Source organism: Schistocerca serialis, chromosome 3, assembly GCF_023864345.2.
Source record: "Schistocerca serialis cubense isolate TAMUIC-IGC-003099 chromosome 3, iqSchSeri2.2, whole genome shotgun sequence".
In the NCBI taxonomy this organism is placed as follows: domain Eukaryota; kingdom Metazoa; phylum Arthropoda; class Insecta; order Orthoptera; family Acrididae; genus Schistocerca; species Schistocerca serialis.
In genome coordinates this window covers 1,063,456,950-1,063,477,544 of record NC_064640.1, presented here as the reverse complement: position 1 = coordinate 1,063,477,544, position 20,595 = coordinate 1,063,456,950, and positions in this window count along the sequence as shown.

Genomic DNA, 20,595 nt, shown 5'->3' with positions numbered 1-20,595 from the left:
ATTACAACTTCTATACTAACTTTCAATAATAAAAGGTAAAATCAGTTTAATTTAACAAAGGGCACTTGAATAATAAAGGTGAAATAAGTATCTTTTAAGTAGGTCACCTCGGCAAGCGCAATAGGACAATTCGCATAATTTCCAATTTCCGCTACCCATCAAGTATTTCTCTAAGTTCAACTCCCGCTACACGTAAGGTATAATTCAGAACACTAGTCTCCTTCCTTTATGGTTTTATAGGTAAATATATAAGCAGTACAGCAGACGGAACAGACGCCTTGGCGTCCCAATGCAGAGGAAACTTAAATTAATGCAAGATTCCCACTCACTGCAACCCGAATAACTCAGTGGCCGCTGTATCGATTGCCATTTTCCCCGCGGCCAAAAGAACCTCCGTTCCCTCTGGTACTGGTCGGCCAAGGCGTCGTACTCCGGACATCGATTTAGACATGGACCAGGTGCCCGCTGCAGTGCTGCAACAGAAAGGCACAAACACACAGCCACAGCCAAAGGAAATAATGTTAACAGCCCCAGAATATAGTAAGATAAAATTCTGCAAAGATAGATCACATCAAGACAAAGGCAAATTAAAAATGGATAAAAGCATTAACTGTAGACTTCAAATTTCAAGGTATGTAAAATTTGCCCCGGCACAAACAGACTTGTTTTAAAAGGGCAACGATAATACAAAGCATAATATTATTACACCAGTACGTCGCAGTTCCAATACAATATTGACACTCATAAGAAAAGGTAGTAGCTAGTGATAACACGGGTAGGCCCGATTGCAAAACTAGAAAGCTCGAATGTCTACTTCTTCAATAAACAGCTGCGTGGTACATAGTTCTACTCCACTAGCCAAAATGAATAACGCATTGCTCAGCGTCCTGTGTAGAAGACCGTGGCCCAGTCACGCCTCAAGGACTTGCAATACCAGGCCCGCTTCTGCACTCCGAGCCACATACACTGGTCAAATCAAGGTAACTCCAAGCAAACACAAGTTTCACCCTCCGAGCAGCGACACGTACCGGCCGTTCCTAACCCAAAACCCCGTCTCCCGCCAGCCGATCAGCACCACCACCGGCCAACGAGGCAAAGACAAGCAACGCCAGAGGGAAACAATCGATCCGGGTGAATCGAACGGGGAAAGCAACTGGCGCCGGAGCCTCCCCACGTATCAGTAAGGTGCAGAAAATTAGAGTATACGAATCTATCCTCTCGGTTGTAGTTTCAATTGTTACTATAGATGAATACATGACAGTCCCCAACTAAGTTTCACAATGTCAGTACAGTTACTATGCGTTCTAGGTAAAAATTTATAACTGCGAAAGTACTGAAGTTATCGATTTGAAATTTTAACAGTAGGGTTGCTTTATCAATAGAATTTGGTAGACTGAGTATGAAAAAGATCGTTCACTATTTAACAGCACTTGTTCAGTTTCGGAGAGAATACGTATAACGCACTGCACGCAGCGTTCGAGTACAACAGCCCGCTCGGCGCAGTAGCCAGCGTGAGAACCAAACACATCTGCTCTCCTCGCGGCCCCACGGCGAGCTACGCTTTCACTGCGGGATGTAATAATTTGCTACGTTCCAGTGGGCAATGCCGCGCACTCGTGTGGTGATAAATGAAATGGAACTCGTGTATTGCATTTGTTTTAATGGACGCCTGGTGTCGGTGCTGCGGCACGCCTGCCCCTTCGGCTACCCGCCGTGCCTCCCCGGCGGGCGGGCAGGGCGATGGGGCAGCCAGGGGCGTCAGCCGGCCCGGCAAAACTCTGCTGCGTTTCGGACGGGGATCTTCGCCTCGGCACACGTCTTCGGGCACTGTCTTACTCTGCCCCGCCGGCGGTCTTCCTCCTTTCCTTCTAACCTGTGGGTGTCCGCCTCCCTCCGTAGAGGAGTGGTCGGCACGGCAGAATGGTGCCGAAGCCTTCTGGGTTCACTTAGCGGCTACGTCGGAGGTTTCCCTCTCTCGGGGACTGGCTCTCGTGCTGCCTCCGTCGTTCCGTCCTCGTCGACAAGCGAGTTGCCCTGGTGGAATCGACTAAAAAGTCTTCCGCCGGGGCACCTTCCTGATGGGGCGCCCTAGACACTCGCACTTTTCGTTTAGGCTACGGCCACATTTGCGTTTTTTGAATGTGGACGCTCAGCGTCAAAAGACAAAATAGTTATAGGTAGGCTGGAAGAGGCCGGTAGTGGCCACACACGGCGTCTTTTTCTGCCAACGTCCGACTGGAAGGCTCATCCTCGAGGTCAGACGCTAGTCAGATGGCCCGAGGCCCATTCCCAGCGTCAAAAGACGCTTCTCACATTGCGTTACCACGTAAACTTTGCGGTGTGTTAACACAAAGTAGTGTGTGTAGTCAAGAGTTTCTTTACAGTTTTTTCGATGTGTGAGATGGAAAAAATTGAATTTGATAGCGAACGTATTATTTTAGAAGTTCAAGATCGACCTTTTTTTATACGATATTCAAAATGCGGATTATAAAAACAGACAAAAAAAAGAAGACGGTTGGCTAGCTGTGACATCTAATGTTGTTGGTGAAGGTTGGGGCAACATGGACAAAGAAACAAAAGAAGCCTTAGGTAAGTGTAGTAAAAACATTTAATTTGGGTAGTATAAAAGACCAAAAATACAATAAAATATTTAAATTTTATGAAAGACATCTGGTGAATTAACTACAAGAAGTCATAATATACGCGCTTTACTGTAGAATATTAGAGGTGTCATGCCAGCAGTCTTTTTCACTCAGCAATGTTTGCGTATCGGTTTTGCCAGGGTACAGCCTGCGGTAGAACAGGAGTATTCACCAAACTGATCTCTTGTGTGTGTTCCTTTCACGGTCCCTCTTGTCACCTGGGCCGGAATGCTGTCTAAAGGACACAATAATCTACCTTCAAAGTTGTAACCATCGTTTTCCCTCACAAAGTTGTGCAGTACACAAGTGGCTTTAACAATGACGTCAACCGAATCGATACTGACATCAATCGGACGGTGGACTATACACCATTTATTGAATACAATACCTGACGCACATTCCACATACCGCATGGCACTCGATAAACGGTAGTTAAAAATTCTTTTCATGTTAGTCATGTCCTTACCGGGGTATGGTCTCAGAAGGTTTTCACACAGAGCAAAGGCTTTATCTACCAGAAACACATATGGCAGTAATCGACCAGATGTATCATTTGGCAAGGGGCTGGTGGTGATAATGGTATTGTTGGAATAGAATTTCTTGCCAAAATTAGTACTTTTCAGGATGTTTGAATCTCCCTCGTATCCAAAGACACAAACATTTTATATATATATATATATGAAGCAGTAATCTGCGTCAGCTACTGCCATTAAAAGTATTGAAAAATACTTCTTGTAGTTAAAGTATTCACTACTCGATCCCCATGGATTGATCACTCTAATATGCTTACCATCAATAGATCCCACGCAACGTGGAAAATTGGCTTTTTTTTTTTTTTTTTTTCAAACTCCAAACTAATATTCAACCAATCATCAGAAGTTAATTGTTTCGTATATTGACCTTGCATTGTTTCCCAGATTGCTGAGCATGTCTCTAGAATAATCTTTGAAATTGTTGAACGTCCAAGTAGAGATCTGATGGAATTGCAAGTTGCGAGATACCTACAATGAAATATTGAAAATGGGTTCAAAGTAGAACCAATATTTATATTTTATATTGAGTTTTTTCTTCTTTTTTTTTAAAGGGAAGGACGTGCAAAAAAATGGAAGAGCATTAAGGATTGCCACTAAAAAAATGTGAAAATGCACGATGGCAAAAGTGGAGATTCATCAAAACCCAGGAAACACTACATTTGTCACAAATAGTTGTCATTTCTCCAATCTTTATGTGTAGAAAGAGAGTGAGTATTCCATATTTATAATGTTCGTGCATTTTTAAATTCCAGGCTGAGCCATGCATGGCCACAAATTATAAAATTTTAATGTGGACAATTACAGTTTTCTCTTTTTACCACAGGACATTTGGGAATATGGCTGTCGATCTAACAAAGTACGTAAGACGCTGACAACAACACTGCACAACAAGAAGCAAACGCGACACCTGACATACAACATACTACAACCGAAGCCTCTCCCCCTGCTCGCACAGCGCAGAGGAAGAAAGAAACTCCATTTCCGAAGAAACGAAAACAGGACGGGTTTGAAAAAAAAGTTGTTGGCCATTTTCGAAACGAGTTTGCAACAATCACATACAAAGGAACCTAGAACTAATGATCCAGAGGAAATGTTCTTACTTTCGCAAATGCCCCTTATATAGAACATTAGCCCCGCTGACAAGATGGATTTTCAATTGAAATATTTACAATTGGTTCAAACCTACACAGATGCACAGCCGTCCAGAATTACATCTGAAAGTGACCAACAATCATCTCAGTTCACAAGCAGCACAGCTACAATGATCTTCGAGGAAAAAATCAGAAGATTCAATCCTGTCCTTTTATGCATTGTAAGCAAATAATACAATAAGTAATAATACTTCACTTAGCTCAGAGTAATTGATAGTTTTTCTTCAGCCCTTACACAATCACGTAGTCGAGTGTTTCTTCCAGTAATAGCATTCGATACATTAGACAGCAGATTAATAGACATTCTGTAGTACTCAAAAAACTTTTCAGGGTTTTCTTTAAGTTTTTTGTGTGGCAGATTGCATGTTCTCCTCTATGATCTGTCCTCCATTATTGGATGAGTCCAAAAACGTCTTTTTTGTCTACGTCGTCTCCGTCGAATCAGTAAGAATGCAGCACGTACTACTGTTGCAGATTGTTTACTTAATACACTCATTTCTCAATGCTGCGATGTCACCCACGCAGGTCTTAAACGCTACTGAGCCATATATGGCCACGTTCACGTCTTTGGTCGGTAGGACGCGTTGCGCTGAAAGAAGTGTGGCCACCACCATGCGACTTTTGAAGCTGCTTCTTTAGGCGCTGAGCTTCAAAAAACGCAAGTGTGGCCGTAGCCTCAGCCTGCGGGCGCCAGCAGAGAGCGTGCCTCTCTACATCGTCCTGGCTTTCTTGCAGGGTGTGTCCCATCCAGCTGCATTTTCTTTTCTCGATTTGAACGTCGACAGGGTCTTCTATCTTTCGATTACGATAGTCGTCGTCGAATATTACATTTCGTCTAAAGATGTTAAGAACTTTCCTAAGACATCTTGTCGTGTCTACGAATCCGCTTTACTCGGCTCGCTAGATAAACAATAGAACAACTGGTATTGATGCGTTTTATTACAAAAGCACAATTACAGATACTTAACTTAACTTTGAAAATTCCACAAACGCGTCGCGAGCAAAGGGTGACATACGAAATAATCAGTCTTTCCAGTGACTGCTGATCTGTAACTGACAGAAGTCTTTCCTGAACTGGTATGAAAGTGGGCGACGTCGACGCCGCTGTCCGAGTGGAAGGCAGGTCGGTCAGAGTGCGGTCGGCTGACTTCTCCTCACGGCCTCCTCTTTCCCGTCCTTCCCGACGTCTTTACGCCGTTGTTGTTGTTGTTGTTGTTGTGGTCTTCGGTCCTGAGACTCGTTTGATGCAGCTTTCCATGCTACTCTATCCTGTGCATGCTTCTTCATCTCCCAGTACCTACTGCAGCCTACATCCTTCTGAATCGGCTTAGTGTATTCATCTCTTGGTCTCCCTCTACGATTTTTACCCTCCACGCTGCCTTACAATATTAAATTTGTGATCCCTCGATGTCTCAGACATGTCCTACCAACCGATCCCTTCTTCTAGTCAAGTTGTGCCACAATCTCCTCTTCTCCCCAATTCTATTCAATACCTCCTCATTAGTTATGTGATCTACCCATCTAATCTTCAGCATTCTTCTGTAGCACCACATTTCGAATGCTTCTATTCCCTTCTTGTCTAAGCTATTTATCGTCCACGTTTCACTTCCATACATGGCTACACTACATACAAATACTTTCAGAAACGACTTCCTGACACTTAAATCTATACTCGATGTTAACAAATTTCTCTTCTTCAGAAACGCTTTCCTTGCCATTGCCAGTCTACATTTTATATCCTCTCTACTTCGACCATCATCAGTTATTTTGCTCCCCAAATAGCAAAACTCCTTTACTACTTTAAGTGTCTCATTTCCTAATCTAATTCCCTGAACATCACCCGACATAATTCGACTACATTCCTTTATCCTCGTTTTGCTTTATACCCTCTTTTCAAGACACTGTCCATTCCGTTCAACTGCTCTCCCAAGTCCTGTGTTGTCTCTGACAGAATTACAATGTCATCGGCGAACCTCAAAGTTTTTATTTCTTCTCCATGCATTTTAATACCTACTCCGAACTTTTCTTTTGTTCCCTTTATTGCTTGCTCAATATACAGATTGAATAAGATCGGGGAGAGACTACAAACCTGTCTCAGTCCCTTCCCAACCACTGCTTCCCTTTCATGTCCCTCGACTCTTATAACTGCCATCTGCTTTCTGTACAAATTGTAAATAGCCTTTCGCTGTCTGTATTTTACCCCTGCCACCTTCAGAATTTGAAAGAGAGTATTCCAGTCAACATTGTCAAAAGCTTTCTCTAAGTATGCAAATGCTGGAAACGTAGGTTTGCCCTTCCTTAATCTAGCTTCTAAGATAAGTCGTAGGGTCAGTATTGCCTCACGTGTTCCAACATTTCTACGGAATCCAAACTGATCTTCCCCGAGGTCGGCTTCTATCAGTTTTTCCATTCGTCTGCAAAGAATTCGCGTTAGTATTTTGCAGCTGTGACTTATTAAACTGATAGTTCGGTAATTTTCACATCTGTCAACACCTGCTTTCTTTGGGATTGGGATTATTATGTTCTTCTTGAAGTCTGAGGGTGACACATCTAACACGCCGTAACACATCTATTTGGGGAAACTTGCAAAATCTTCATGGCTGTCGAGGTAACTTCCCACGTTTCACACGCGTAAAGCAGCACTGCTTTCACGTTTTTTCTACGTATTCGTTGTTGAGTTGACGTGGAAATCTGCGTCGCCCTCCGTAACGGGAACAGTCGTTCGGGTTCCCCCCTGACGTCGGCAGCTGCTGGCGCGTCTCCAGTAGCTGCGCTGCACTAACAAAGTACGCCAACTCGTTTACTTTCTCAACTTTCTCATTGTTCACTCTCAGCTTTCTCGTATCTCTTGTACTGATTTTCGTACTCTTCGTCTTCGCGGCACGGCATTCACTTGCAGCTCGACTATCTCGAATTCGGTTGGGACGTCCTGCGGCTTTTCTTCCGCGTCGACACAGTTCTGCGAGAGGAGGTGGATGTCGTCGGCAGAATTGAGATCTCCAGTCGTTCAGTTACTCCCTATTTTGTCCCTGTCTTCTCCTTCTTCTTCTCCATCACTTTACTCGTTACTTCATTCAGCACCACTAAAAGAATAGTAACAGATAAAACACATCCCTTCTCGACCTCCACACTTCACTGGGAAGTGTTGTATAACATTACCCTCACGGATAACTCGGGACTTGTAGTTATTGTAAATCTTCCTTATAACCTCTGCAGTCTTCTCCGGTATCGCGTACTTTTTCAAAGATTTCCGCGTATTATTTCTTTTAATGGGGTCGAACTCCTTTAGAAAATTTTGAAAAAGGATATGAAGACTAGTGGTGAATTAATTTGTTAATTTTATTCTTTAGTGACGACTACAAGCGTGTTTATTTGATCCGTACAAGAACAGTTCTTCTAAAATCAACTTGCTCCTTTCTTATCTGCAGTTTATTCTATTAAGGATTATTCGCCCAAATAATTTGCTTCGAATTGTAGGCAAGGTGATTCCCCTGCAATTATGGCAATCTGGCGAGGAGTCCTTCTGTCCACTCCTGTGGCACACTTTCCAAGTTCCGGAGCTTTGTTAAATGACTGTGGAGAACACGCTGGGTCAGTGGTTAGACGTCCTTCTGCACTGATATCCACTCGAGGCCTTTCCATTCTTTAGCTACTCGATTGCTGTTTTGATCTGTTTCGTTGAAGGTGGCTCTAAAGTAATCGTATTTTCTACCACTTCACGTTCACTTTCATCCTTGGGCTCTTTCTAGTTCAGACTGTCCCTTTGTTAAGCACCTCCATAGCAAAGTTGCTCACGTCTGTTCATTTCCCCGTTTGGAGCCCACATCACTGCAACAGCACTCCTCTTTCATAATTTTACCGAATCACGTGAACGCAACATCAGGAGGCATTCTTCTTCACGGTGGTCAATGGTTACAATGCTTTGGGTGATCATCATATGTGGCTATTCAGTCTTAAATCACTCCAGACAGAAACACCTAAGAACAAGATTGTCGTGCCTGCTTTCAATGGACGATGGCGTGCTCGAGGGATATCGAACTTTTTCGTCTGCATATGCAGCTTTACACTACATTAATGTTGAGTTTCAGCTGGCAGTTTTTTCACCCGTTCTTACCATCTGGTAGTATTTCTGCATTTGCCAACGAGACTATAACTGTTTTTGCAGCGTGGAGCCAGACCTGCGCAACACGGCGTTCTGCGTGTGGCCCCAGGAGTGGAACTTGCGGGGCAGGCTGTGGCGGCGCTGCCTCAGCGCCGTCGGCTGCTCCCGGGACAACGCCGCGCTCTGCGGGCGAGTCTCAGCAGAGTAACTCGACACGTCTCCGCTGCCTCGTTCCGCTTTACTCGTACTCTGTCCGATCGAAAGTATCCATACATCTTTTATCGGACATCTGCACCCACCACATCAATGGCGGAATGAACTTTGCTGCAGACACTTTCAATCGTGTGTCTGTGAGGCAATGGAAGCCCATTTATTATTCCACGAGACCAGAAAGCAGAAAAGGTGACGATGTCGGGTGTCGGGGTCTGAAGGGAAGTCAGCGTTGTAACTCATGGCAGAGGTGCAGTCGTGACTCGGGGCGGACCAGTCCGACTGGACAATGTCGTTACACACAAAACTTTGCCTCACAGACGTCGCTCTACCACAGGCTACATTATCGTGCAGGTACAGACAGTCGCCGTCTCCAAACTGTTCCGCTACTGTACGTTACGTAGTACACTACGCTGTCAGATGTGTTCGTATCCTTCCACACTTCTGTTTACTTAAGCGCAGAAGGGCGACCACTCCCTAACGTGCGTGTGAAGTGAACCGGCGCCATAGTGTAGAGCCTCCCCCACCCCCACCCCCCACCCCCACCTCTGTAGTTCACTGCTGACACGACATGTCTTGTCAGGTAATGATCGCCAGGCATTGCCCGAACCAAAGCCTTACAACTGACTGTCACGGCGCGATCCGTCACTCCAGGCCTCTCGCCTCCAGTCGTCCACAGTCCTGTGCTGTCGCTCCTCACGCCACCTCGAGCGTCGTTCGGCACTCATCACAGGGCGGTGTGGGCTTCCGGAGAGCTGCTCTGCCGGTTTGCCCCGTCCCTACATACAGCCACGCGATACGTGGATGCTGGTAGCTCTGTGGAACTCACGTTCCGCAGATTTCGCGTGATTTTCTGCAACCGCTCTCCGTCCGTCGGCCCGCCGGGTATCGGTTGAGCTGCGGCTGCTCCCCCGCACTGCCACCTCACAGCCGCACCGCCGACAGTCCACTCGGCCAGCTTTAGAAGCGCTGAGACGACCTTTACGGATCTGTGGCTCAGATGCATTACGTAGGCTTGTCTGAACACCGTGGATCGAGCAGTGTAATTACTAAACACCTAAAGCGGTAACACGGGATCCAGTTGCAGCTTGTCGTCGTCAGAGGGTAACAAAAGAATTTCAGCAACTCTAATAGTTTGAAGTGGTGTCATAATATATTCATCAGGAGGAATAATCTCGAGTTAGATTTTTTAACGCAGGAAATATTAAACTGTGTATACGTCTAGATGCATGCGTAGCTCGTGGCCCCATAAATTATCCTACTACTAACTCTATTCACTGTACCACTCAAGATATCTGCGAAATATCACACGCGAGCTCTGTTCTTCAAACAATCGTACGTGATGGACGGCTCACTGGTAAGACGCCATTGGTCTTGTGACTTCCGGCATTTCGGCAACCGCTATTCGATAAGCGTTTCACAATGTCTTAAGCTCAATTTATTTGCATTGCTTCTGAGTTTACGTTCAACTCGTACGAGACGCGCCGAGCCGGTGAGGAATATAGATTCCTGGAGTAGGCTATGACCGATGATGTAACGATGATGCAGTGAGTGACGTCATACCTGCATAAACACTTGCCACATAAGTTATTTTTTGGAATATGAGCTAGTGGTGATGTATGAGTACTAAACGGCAGCGTAGCCCGAGGTCGAGGTTAAGTTGAAAGGTAACAATACGGTAGTAATCTGGTGTTGTTGATGAATGTGAATGCGAATGCAAAATCTCACTAGTGGTGACATCTGATCTGTAGCATAGCTTGAAGTGTAGCTTGAGTTGGAAGGAGAGTGAGTCTGGTACCAGTCGAAGCCAGTGAGTGTGATGTCGTGAGTATAAGTGTAATCCTGCATATTTAAGGTATATTATACGTAGTGGGTTTCGAAGAGTCGTTTATGTCCGCTGTTCTGATGATGTCGTTGCTAAAAACTGCTGGTCAGTGCCGCAGGTCATGCTTCAGCCGCCCAGTGCATATCTCTTGTGCACTGTGGGCATGTGCCTGCAGTATAAGCGAAGCATCCAGTACGTTTCTCACGTGATGCAGAGCTTTTGCTGATTTTCAGCCGCTTCCTATACGACGGACGCCGTACGAAAGTGCTGTGGCGTTGTGGCAAGGGTCTCGCGAACGCGCTGGCGTCTCTGCTCCACGCCGTTCGGTCTGCAGGTCGCCACGGACTTCGTCGAGACGCGTGCGGCCCACCTTTCCACACAGTACGTACTGAACCAATACCCATCTCGTGCAAATTCTGAATACTTGCCGGGGCAGTGTCAGAGGTCACACACGGGATTTATGACATTAGATGACGTATTAGATTAAATGGTTCAAATGGCTCTCAGCACTATGGGACTTAACATCTGAGGTAGTCAGTCCCCTTGAACTTAGAACTACTTAAATGTAACTAACCTAAGGACATCACACACATCCATGCCCGCGGCAGGATTCGGACCTGCGACCGTAGCGGTCGCGCGGTTCCAGACTGTAGTGCCTAGAACCGCTCGGCCACTTCGGCCGGCTTAGACTTAATATTAGATTGTATTACATATTGCGTTGGTCAGGTAATAGATAGACTACATTAGATATTTTAATTATTAAATATTAGACTGATTAGAAATATGATTAGGTATTAGAGTATTTAGATATTACAGGAAATAATAGACAGGTTAGATATTATAATGGATTAGATATATTGTTCACGTAGTTGACCCATAGTGATTGATGCGCGAAGATGTGGAATATTTCAGAAGCATTTAAAAAATAAATGATATGCTAATGTTTCCTAAACAGACCAAAAGTCTGATGGTCCTGAAAGATGTGGAAAAATTTACAAGTTTTGTGTTAGTTTCATTTACATATTAATTACTATAACACTTCCCACATCAGTTAAATGTATAAATACTAAAGTGCATATGATAATTCAAAGAGTATTTTAACGGGACGGATGGAATCTGCCCTCCTAAAATTTCAGGGGGTTGAAATTACATAGTAATTCTGCCTGAGACAGCAAAGGACTTGGAAGAGCACTTGGACAGAATGAGTGGTGTGTTGAAAACAATTGTAATGAAATGAAACAGAATTATGAGGAAACAGATTAGGAAATGAGAAACTAACGGTAGTACACGAGTTTTCTTATTTGGGTAGCAAATTAAGTGACGATGGCTGAAGTAAAGAAGATATACAATGCAGATTTGCAGTAGGAGGAAATCTGTTTCTGAAAAATAGAAATCTGCGAACAGTGAACTTAAATGTAAAAGTTAGGAGGTCCTTCCAGAACGTATTCGTCTCGAGTGTAGTCTTGGATGAAAGTCAAATGCGGACAAGAAGACAACAGACGCTTTTGAAATGTCGTGCTACAGAAGTATGCTCAAAGATCAGAGCAGATAATTAATGAGAAGGTGAAACGTCCCCTTAGAACATTTATACACGACTGTGCTTGAACTGACCCACAATATTTTTAGCGCAACGCAATCTGACTTTCAAAAATCCATACAAAAGAATGGCGCTGACTAACATTAAACTATACGTTTCACAAATCACTTACCTCACAAAAATCTTGGTTACTCGAGCTACTGCAGTACAGCGAGCGCCACTACTGCCAGCTAAATAAAAGATTCAAACTACGGAAGGCACTAACTACTGATAGGCATAGTTAGCAAATGAAAGATTTTAATAGAGAACAAACAATGTATCTACCTTAATAGTCATAATATATATAGCAGTTCATGACAAATTTCAAAACTCCGCCATTTCTCTCCCCACATCCACCACTGCTGGCGGCTCACCTCCAACTGCGCAACGCTACGCGCTGTTCACATCCAGCTGCCGCTGCCCAACACTACAATGGCAGACAACAATGCAAACTAGCCCCAGACTGCACACAGCACAGCCAGTGATTTTCATACAGAGTGCTACGTAACGTTGCCAACAAGAAAACATAAACAGTCTACTTACATAGCCCCCATGCTCCCCACAAAAAAATTTTACAAATTGTTTTGGGCAGTGGCCAATAATGATTTTATAAAATTTTTCATAATTACAATAACAAAGAAATCAAAGGCACACACTTATTGATACAATGTTGGTCAAAAGCTAAAATTTTCTCACAGTCCATAAAGACAGTCCTGATCATTCATCACAGTAACATTGCAGTGTTTTTCGCAAAGTCTGAGCAGTAAAAGAAAATGCACACGGAAGTAGTGGATTTGGCTGGTTCAAATGGCTCTGAGCACTATGGGACTCAACTGCTGTGGTCATAAGTCCCCTAGAACTTAGAACTACTTAAACCTAACTAACCTAAGGACATCACACACATCCATGCCCGAGGCAGGATTCGAACCTGCGACCGTAGCGGTCGTGCGGTTCCAGACTGTAGCGCCTTTAACCGCTCGGCCACTCCGGCCGGCTAAGTAGTGGATTTCCACGCAATCTTGAAGAAGTAGTGTTGTCCTTCCAACGGAAAGACAGTGCTGACTCTTGACATGCAGACAGGTATTGGTCCACAACAGAGCAAACCCACAGCAGAGTCAGTCGAAATTTTGAAGAGTATTGGTAGGTAGGTCATCACAGAGCAGACCCACTGTATTCCTGGTAGAGATTACGGTACTGGTGTGCCACCAGAGGTGCAGACCCACTACAGTCCTTGTAGAAATAATGGTACTGTTGAGTCAGCAAAGGTGTAGACCCACTGTAGCCCTTGTAGAAATGGCCAGCAGCCATCTGTTGTGACTGTGCAGGTGCACAATCACCATTGAAGAGTCTTGCGGATAATATAGCAAGTCCATGACCACCACTTGTGCATTCACAAAGTTTTTGGAATTGTCCTTAGAACCAGCAATGCTGTTATCCAGTCCCTTGCTGAATTATTAACATACGTGTAAACACTAACAGTCCCTACTTCTCACATATTGTCCATATACTATGACCAACAGAAATGTGTGCAGTGAAATGGAACTTACAAGTTAATAATATGATGTACTGGTATGAATTACAATTTTATAGCATAAGAATACAGTAACAACGGTACAAAATACATCATTAAAAACATAATAATACAGATAACATTTGTAGGAATAAGGGCTTTACAAAAGAATAGAAATAAACATATACATCAGTGTCACAGGAATTATAAGTACCTACATAAAAGATCAGAATAACTTTTGAAACATCAACTTCACACATGAGCAACAAAACAGAATAAATAATGTCTAAACATCTTTACAAACTAAATAACATAATATTAATTCAAATTATATTTGAGGATAACAGTATTCCTCATCATAGTGAATGTAGCTTAGTATTAGAAGAGAAAAAAATTCTATGAAACAGTACACAGAGACAGGAAGAAAACAAATACACAAGGGTACACAAACACATAGGGGGATAACACAAAAGGAAAGGACAGGGTTTGTTTTCAGTGTAACATTTGGTACTGCAGTCCAACCCAGAACCTCACTCCATAGATCGTCCCTCTTATTTCAACATTTGCTCCAGCCAAAAAAAATCCTATTTAAGCATGCTTTCTGTATTCTGTTCACATCCTCTTTCGAAAATAGTTTTTCTCCACTGTACACTACTTTTTTGGCCAAACCATTTTCTTATAGCTTCTCAATGCATTTCTTCCAATCCATCATAGGTAGTTTCTTATATAGTCTACCCCCTCTTAAGCTAACTTAAATCTACTGAGCTCAGATGCTAAACTAAGGGACGAGGCAATGCAGCAACACAAAACAATTAACACAAACAGCAATGATAAAAAATACAAAAGGCAAAGCGAGCAGCATAAATTACAACTAATATAAGGCAATGAGCAGCAAACAAGAAAAATAAATCCGTAGTAAAACTGGCTTAACAGGGTAATACAAAGTCAAATCCAGTAACACTATGCCTGGCAAACAGCAGCAGCAAATGAAATAACTTATACCTAAACATAACAACGTTCAAGCAGAAAAAATATTACACTAAAAATGGCCATGTCTAATACCTATGTCACATCTTAACACTAGAGTGATGCATCACAATTTATTCTACAAAAGAAATTACCAAGTACTTGAAAAGAAAATTCTGTATGCAATTCCTGTGAAGGGAAATGTCTTTTTGTGCTCCTTCGTTTTCTTTAAGTACATCATGAAGTTATTCTTTACTGGGTCTGTAGGCATAAAATATTTATATTAGTACATATATAAAATTTTATTTTAACCAATGCTGCACTGCAGCTAGAAACTAGATATTAAACAAATTGAGTAAATAAATACATAGGAAGGCATGAAACATCATTCATTAGCCATATGGCATTTCATAATGCAGTAAACAATCTTTCAACTAGCAAGACAATAGACATAAAATGTTTCTCATCATTTCATTTCAGTAAATATCATAAATTAAGAACTCTACAGTGTAATCATGTTTTCAAGTTTGAGCGTGTCGTATTTGCGATGCTTTCTACAAAGGAATGTCAATAGCGAGGATAATGACCTCTTCTTTTTTTTTTCTCTCCACCCAATGGCTTTCTTTTGTCAGGCGACAACCTCTCAGCTGGGCGCCCAAAACGCATTACGTCAAGGTCACTTACTTTTCTTACTGAAATATTTATGACAACAGGTTCCGCTACAGTGGCAGTCTCATATAAAAAATTTCACAGGTCAAGAATATGCGTTACAAATCTGTAGAAACAAAATCCTGTAACTATAACAGTGTCCAAAAAATTTTCGCCGGCATTGTGATACATTCACGCATATACACACTTTTCATAACTCTTAAAGTACGATTCTTGGTTTCCAACATCCTTTTTCACATGTCAGAGTCCCTAACCACTACTCATTATTCCTTACCTTATTATACATATACATATTCGTCGACACGTCAATCTTGTGATGACACTTCAATATTTCATCATAATAAATACATAGCATAATCAAATTCCTCATATAGCATCAGCTTATTGATCATTAACATACCGCAACAGCATAATACACATCGTCATCATAACATCATAAAACCTCAGCCAAATCTCAAAATCGTCGTAGCTTCCTCCAATAATTTCAAAACCTAAAAAAAAACTCTGCCACTTCAATAGTGTCATCTACCTCAAACGTACTTTAAAAATCATGATCCCATACCAAATACATCATTCAAAGCTCTCATAGTATCACAATGGTTCTGAGAAAATAAGAACAGTTCACAAAGTACAGACAAAACACAGTTTCATAAGTGTGAAGTTATCCAACTGTGTAATTGCGTAAACATCTGTCACTGACATAAAAAAATTTTTGTTTCTCTGTTAAATAATCAGATAGCTGTGTAATTCTGTGTTGGAGAAATATGGTACCGATGTGTAAAGTTGTATAAGCAAATACCATATTAGCTAGGGCTCCTTGTGCTTGCCAAACACATGGTACACAAAGTAAGCGTGTACCCCCCAGAGGATTAATGTAATTATACCCTCAGGTGTTACAGATTACAGCAATGGAATGAAATGTATCACGGAAAACCTTTGTATCATTGTACTTCAAATATCTTTAAAAGTAAATGTTTTAAGTACAAAATTAATCACTCAAATACGTGTACTGTAATGCTAAATGTGCGTCTTGCTGTAAGATAATCTCTGTGGAAGTGTCGTAGTTATCATCCTCCGAAAGCTAAGTTCTGCAGAAGTCAATGTACTTACCTCATGATACACAAAAGTGAAATGCTTTGCGTATAGATATCTTAGTTATTACGCTTATTGCCGAGATGAAGAAAGTACGGTGCTGTAACGTATTGTTGTGCTACGGAAAAGGCAGTTTCATTATAGCTATACCACAAAAGTTACTACTAAAACATGTTTTACTTCCCAGAATAATGCAGAAAAACTGTGCAGATATAAAACAGAAACACCACAAAAGCAATATTGTAAATTGTCACGCATTAGTAGCGTCGTGATAAAACCGTGTAGTTGTCACATAAACTAACCACTGTGTCGTCTGGTATCACACAGAAAGTACTTTAAATCCAGAATGTATTTTCAAGTAAACCAAAATGTTGCATTAAAATCTCATTAGCAGTACCAGTATATGTTCTAAGTATGTAAGCCTTATAGTCATTACGTAATCGTGCAACTAACAAGCAAGAATGTACACACACAATAACACTGTGACGTCTGTTCACTATAACAATGCATTCGTAATTTCTGATTCAATAAGTTCTCTTGGTTCTTGACTGGATATTTAACTTCAAACATTGTTGCATGTTAACAGATTCTAAGTCTGACAAGCATACTAGTAATGTAAAGTGAAAAGTTTTATGGCAAAGACAAAGTTAAACAGCAGGTTATCATTCAATAAACGGTTTTACATGTGAAATGTGGTGTAAACCTTTACTCTTCCTAGTACGCAGACTTTCAACTGAAAAGCAATTGTCATGTTTTATACATCGGTAAGGAATGCTAAATCTTTTCTCAAGGTTAGCGTCTGTGTTATCTTTCTCTGAGCTAGCCGGCGCACGTGGCTGCCCGCGGTGCGAGTCATCGTCTGTTCCTTTATTGGCGCGCGTCGTTATTGGGATTAGGAGACCTAGCTTCTACAAATTCACGTTGTCGAAAGTGCCCTGCTCTGTTTGAATCCCGCCAGTTCTGATGAAATTCAGGTCTGTCGTTATGATTATCTCGTCTGTCGTCATGTCGGTAGATTTCATAATTTCTTTCTTGTCGGTCATGTGGTGGAGAATTTCTTCCTGAATCGTAACTGCGCGCTGAACTGTTGCGTCTGAAGTTATTCTGTCTCCCTTGATAATAATTGTTTTGGTTCCCATATTGTCTGTTTCTAAGGTAATCTCTGTCATATTCATTACTACGGAAATGCGATCTTTCTCTGTAACTATTGTTACTCTGCCAGTGGTTGTCATATGGGTGGTGTCTGTTTTGTTCACGATTTGCGTTGTGAGAATAGCATAGTCGTGTCCAGTTATTATTTCTTTCATCGCGGAATTGCGACGGATGTGACCTGTAATTGTTGTGTTCCTGTTTTCGCGCTCCGCGATTGTCAGTGTCATTTTCTAATTCTTGTAAGAGTCCTTGAAAAGCTTCAATGTCGTCTTTGCAACGTCCTGCCAAAATAATGTGTCGTAAATGTTCAGGTAATTTGATTAAGCAAATGCGGATGAGTTCTGAGGGGCTGTATGGGTTTGACAGGTACTGATTCTTGTGCAGCATGTCTTCAAAATATTTCACAAGACTGGAGAATTCAGATTGTTCGAAATGTTTCCTCATTATGATGCTATGTTTTACTCGGTCTTGTGTAGCTTGAGACCAATATGCTGAGAGGAAGGCATGATAAAATTCTCCTTCACTGTGACATTCGTGAATGACCGATCGCATTCTTACAGCTGGTTCATTCTCTAAGTAGCCACACATAAATTCTAATCTGTGTTCTAACGACCAGTTGGGAGGAAAACAATGAGAGAATTGATGCAGCCATGCTTGTGGATGAATGTCATTGTCAGAATACTTAAATGTTTTGAATTTGCGTGTAGTAATGAACAGCTTATAGTCAAAATCATCGTGTCGGCGAGTCGCATGTCGGTCATTGTTGCATCGTTTCGGCAGTTCCAGTTCAAAATTTGGTGCACGTTGCCAATTTCTTTCATAATTTCCGAAATGCCCTGTGTTATTATTTTGCGGCTTTTCCGTATTTCTAAGTTCCTCTTCCCTTGTTGGAGCGCGAGTGTCCTCTGAAATACGTAATTCTTGTATTACCTGTGTCAGCTGATCTTGTACTTCCCGGATTTCTCTTTGGTGTTGTGTATTAATTTGATTCTGATTTTGTTTGAATTTCCTAATTTGTTCGTACTCTTCTGTGTCATTAAAGACTACCGGTCTTGCGTCATTCAGATTATCATCTACCTTCGTAGATAAATTAGTGAACTGATCCGAAAGTTCGGCTACTCTCTCCGATAGTGTACTTATTTCCTCAGTGTGTTTTTCTGAACCAAGTTTCAGAGTATCTACTGTGTCCTTTAAGTTTTCCTGAGTTTTTGCAAGTTGCGTAACCGAATCGGTAGATGCAACTGAGTCAAATTTAGCTTGCAAGGTCTCATGATTTTCATGAACAATAGTTTGCAGTTCTTTTATGGCTGCTTCGTGATTCTGTAATGCATTTTCATGTCGCGAAAAAATAGGTTGAAAATGCTCACAAATTTGAGTTTTTACGTCATTACAGACTTTTTGACATTTCGATTCAATGTTATGTAACTCAGTAGTTAAATCTTCACGTGTTTGTTCAAGCGTGTGTTCCAATGAGTCTAACTTTTGAAGCTGTTGCTGTGTTTGTCTCTGATTTTGTTCCATTGTGTCTAACTTTTGAAGATTTTGTCCCATTTGTTTCTGATTTTGTTCAAGCGTTGTGTCTAACTTTTGTAGCCTTTGTCCCATTTGTTGCATTAACTGTAATAACAATGCACTGGTGGCTGAAACTTGTTCCTCAGTGCTTTTCGGCAGTGAATTTGCACCGGCAAAATTGACATTTTGACAAGCAGAAAATGTGTCTTGACTTATTTGAGAAAACGGTGAGGACCCAAAACCTGAATCTGCAGTATTTGCAAGATTGTGTCCTATCATTCCCGATTCCTGAGGCAAGCTGTTGCCGACCGATCGATCGATAATGCTTCCCTGTTCACTATTTGTTTCACTGTCTACACCATTATTTGCCACCCGCTCTATTTCCCCATGCACAGTTACCAAATCACTACTTTGAATATTAGTTAATTCATTACACGGTGGCGCTAACACACTGCTTTCGTCTTCGCTGTCATTTCTCAGTTTACTTTGGAGCCTAGTGCTACGTTTTTCACACGCCATTATTGTCACAATATTTCACACGGCAACACAGAAAAACACAATTTGAAGAGCAAAAATAGGGTAACACATTAACATAGCACTGAAAATAATATCTAGTTAATTGCAAGCGCAGCTGCGAAATACTTGCTGCAAATCTACATGCATGCCACAACTGTTTTACTGTACAACAATGAAAAACTACAACTACAAAGGAAATTCTGTCTATAATTACGCGCTAGTAATAAACAAAAGCTACACTAATTACACAAACTACAAGAAAAAATCAGAAGATTCCAGTGAGGTATCCTCGGCTAAGGGTCGACATATGAAACGTCCCCTTAGAAAAATTATACACGACTGTGCTTGAACTGACACACAATACTTTTAGCGCAACGCAATCTGACTTTCAAAAATCCATACAAAAGAATGGCCATGACTAACATTAACCTATACGTTTCACAAATCACTTACCTCACAAAAATCTTGGTTACTCGAGCTACTGCAATACAGCGAGCGCCACTACTGCTAGCTAAATAAAAGATTCAAACTACGGAAGGCACTAACTACTGATAGGCATAGTTAGCAAATGAAAGATTTTAATAGAGAACAAACAATGTATTTACCTTAATAGTCATAATATATATAGCAGTTCATGACAAATTTCAAAACTCCGCCATTTCTCTCCCCACATCCACCACTGCTGGCGGCTCACCTCCAACTGCGCAACGCTACGCGCTGTTCACATCCAGCTGCCGCTGCCCAACACTACAATGGCAGACAACAATGCAAACTAGCCCCAGACTGCACACAGCACAGCCAGTGATTTTCATACAGAGTGCTACGTAACGTTGCCAACAAGAAAACATGAACAGCCTACTTACAAAGGTACTGAATCGAACTGGGGAAAAAAGAAATTTACACCACAGCTCGACTAGCAGAAGTGAAAGTTGAAAGGATACATTCCGTGGCATTATGGAATCAACAATTTGGTCATGTAGGGAAATTTGTGTGTGTGTGTGTGTGTGTGTGTGTAGGGAACGAGGGGGGGGGGAGGGGGTAGAAGATGGGGTAAAAATTGCAGAAGAACACGAAGGTTTTGGCATCAGAGATAAACTTTGACTTCCTGTTCCAACACACTGACGTTATTTGTGTAAGCT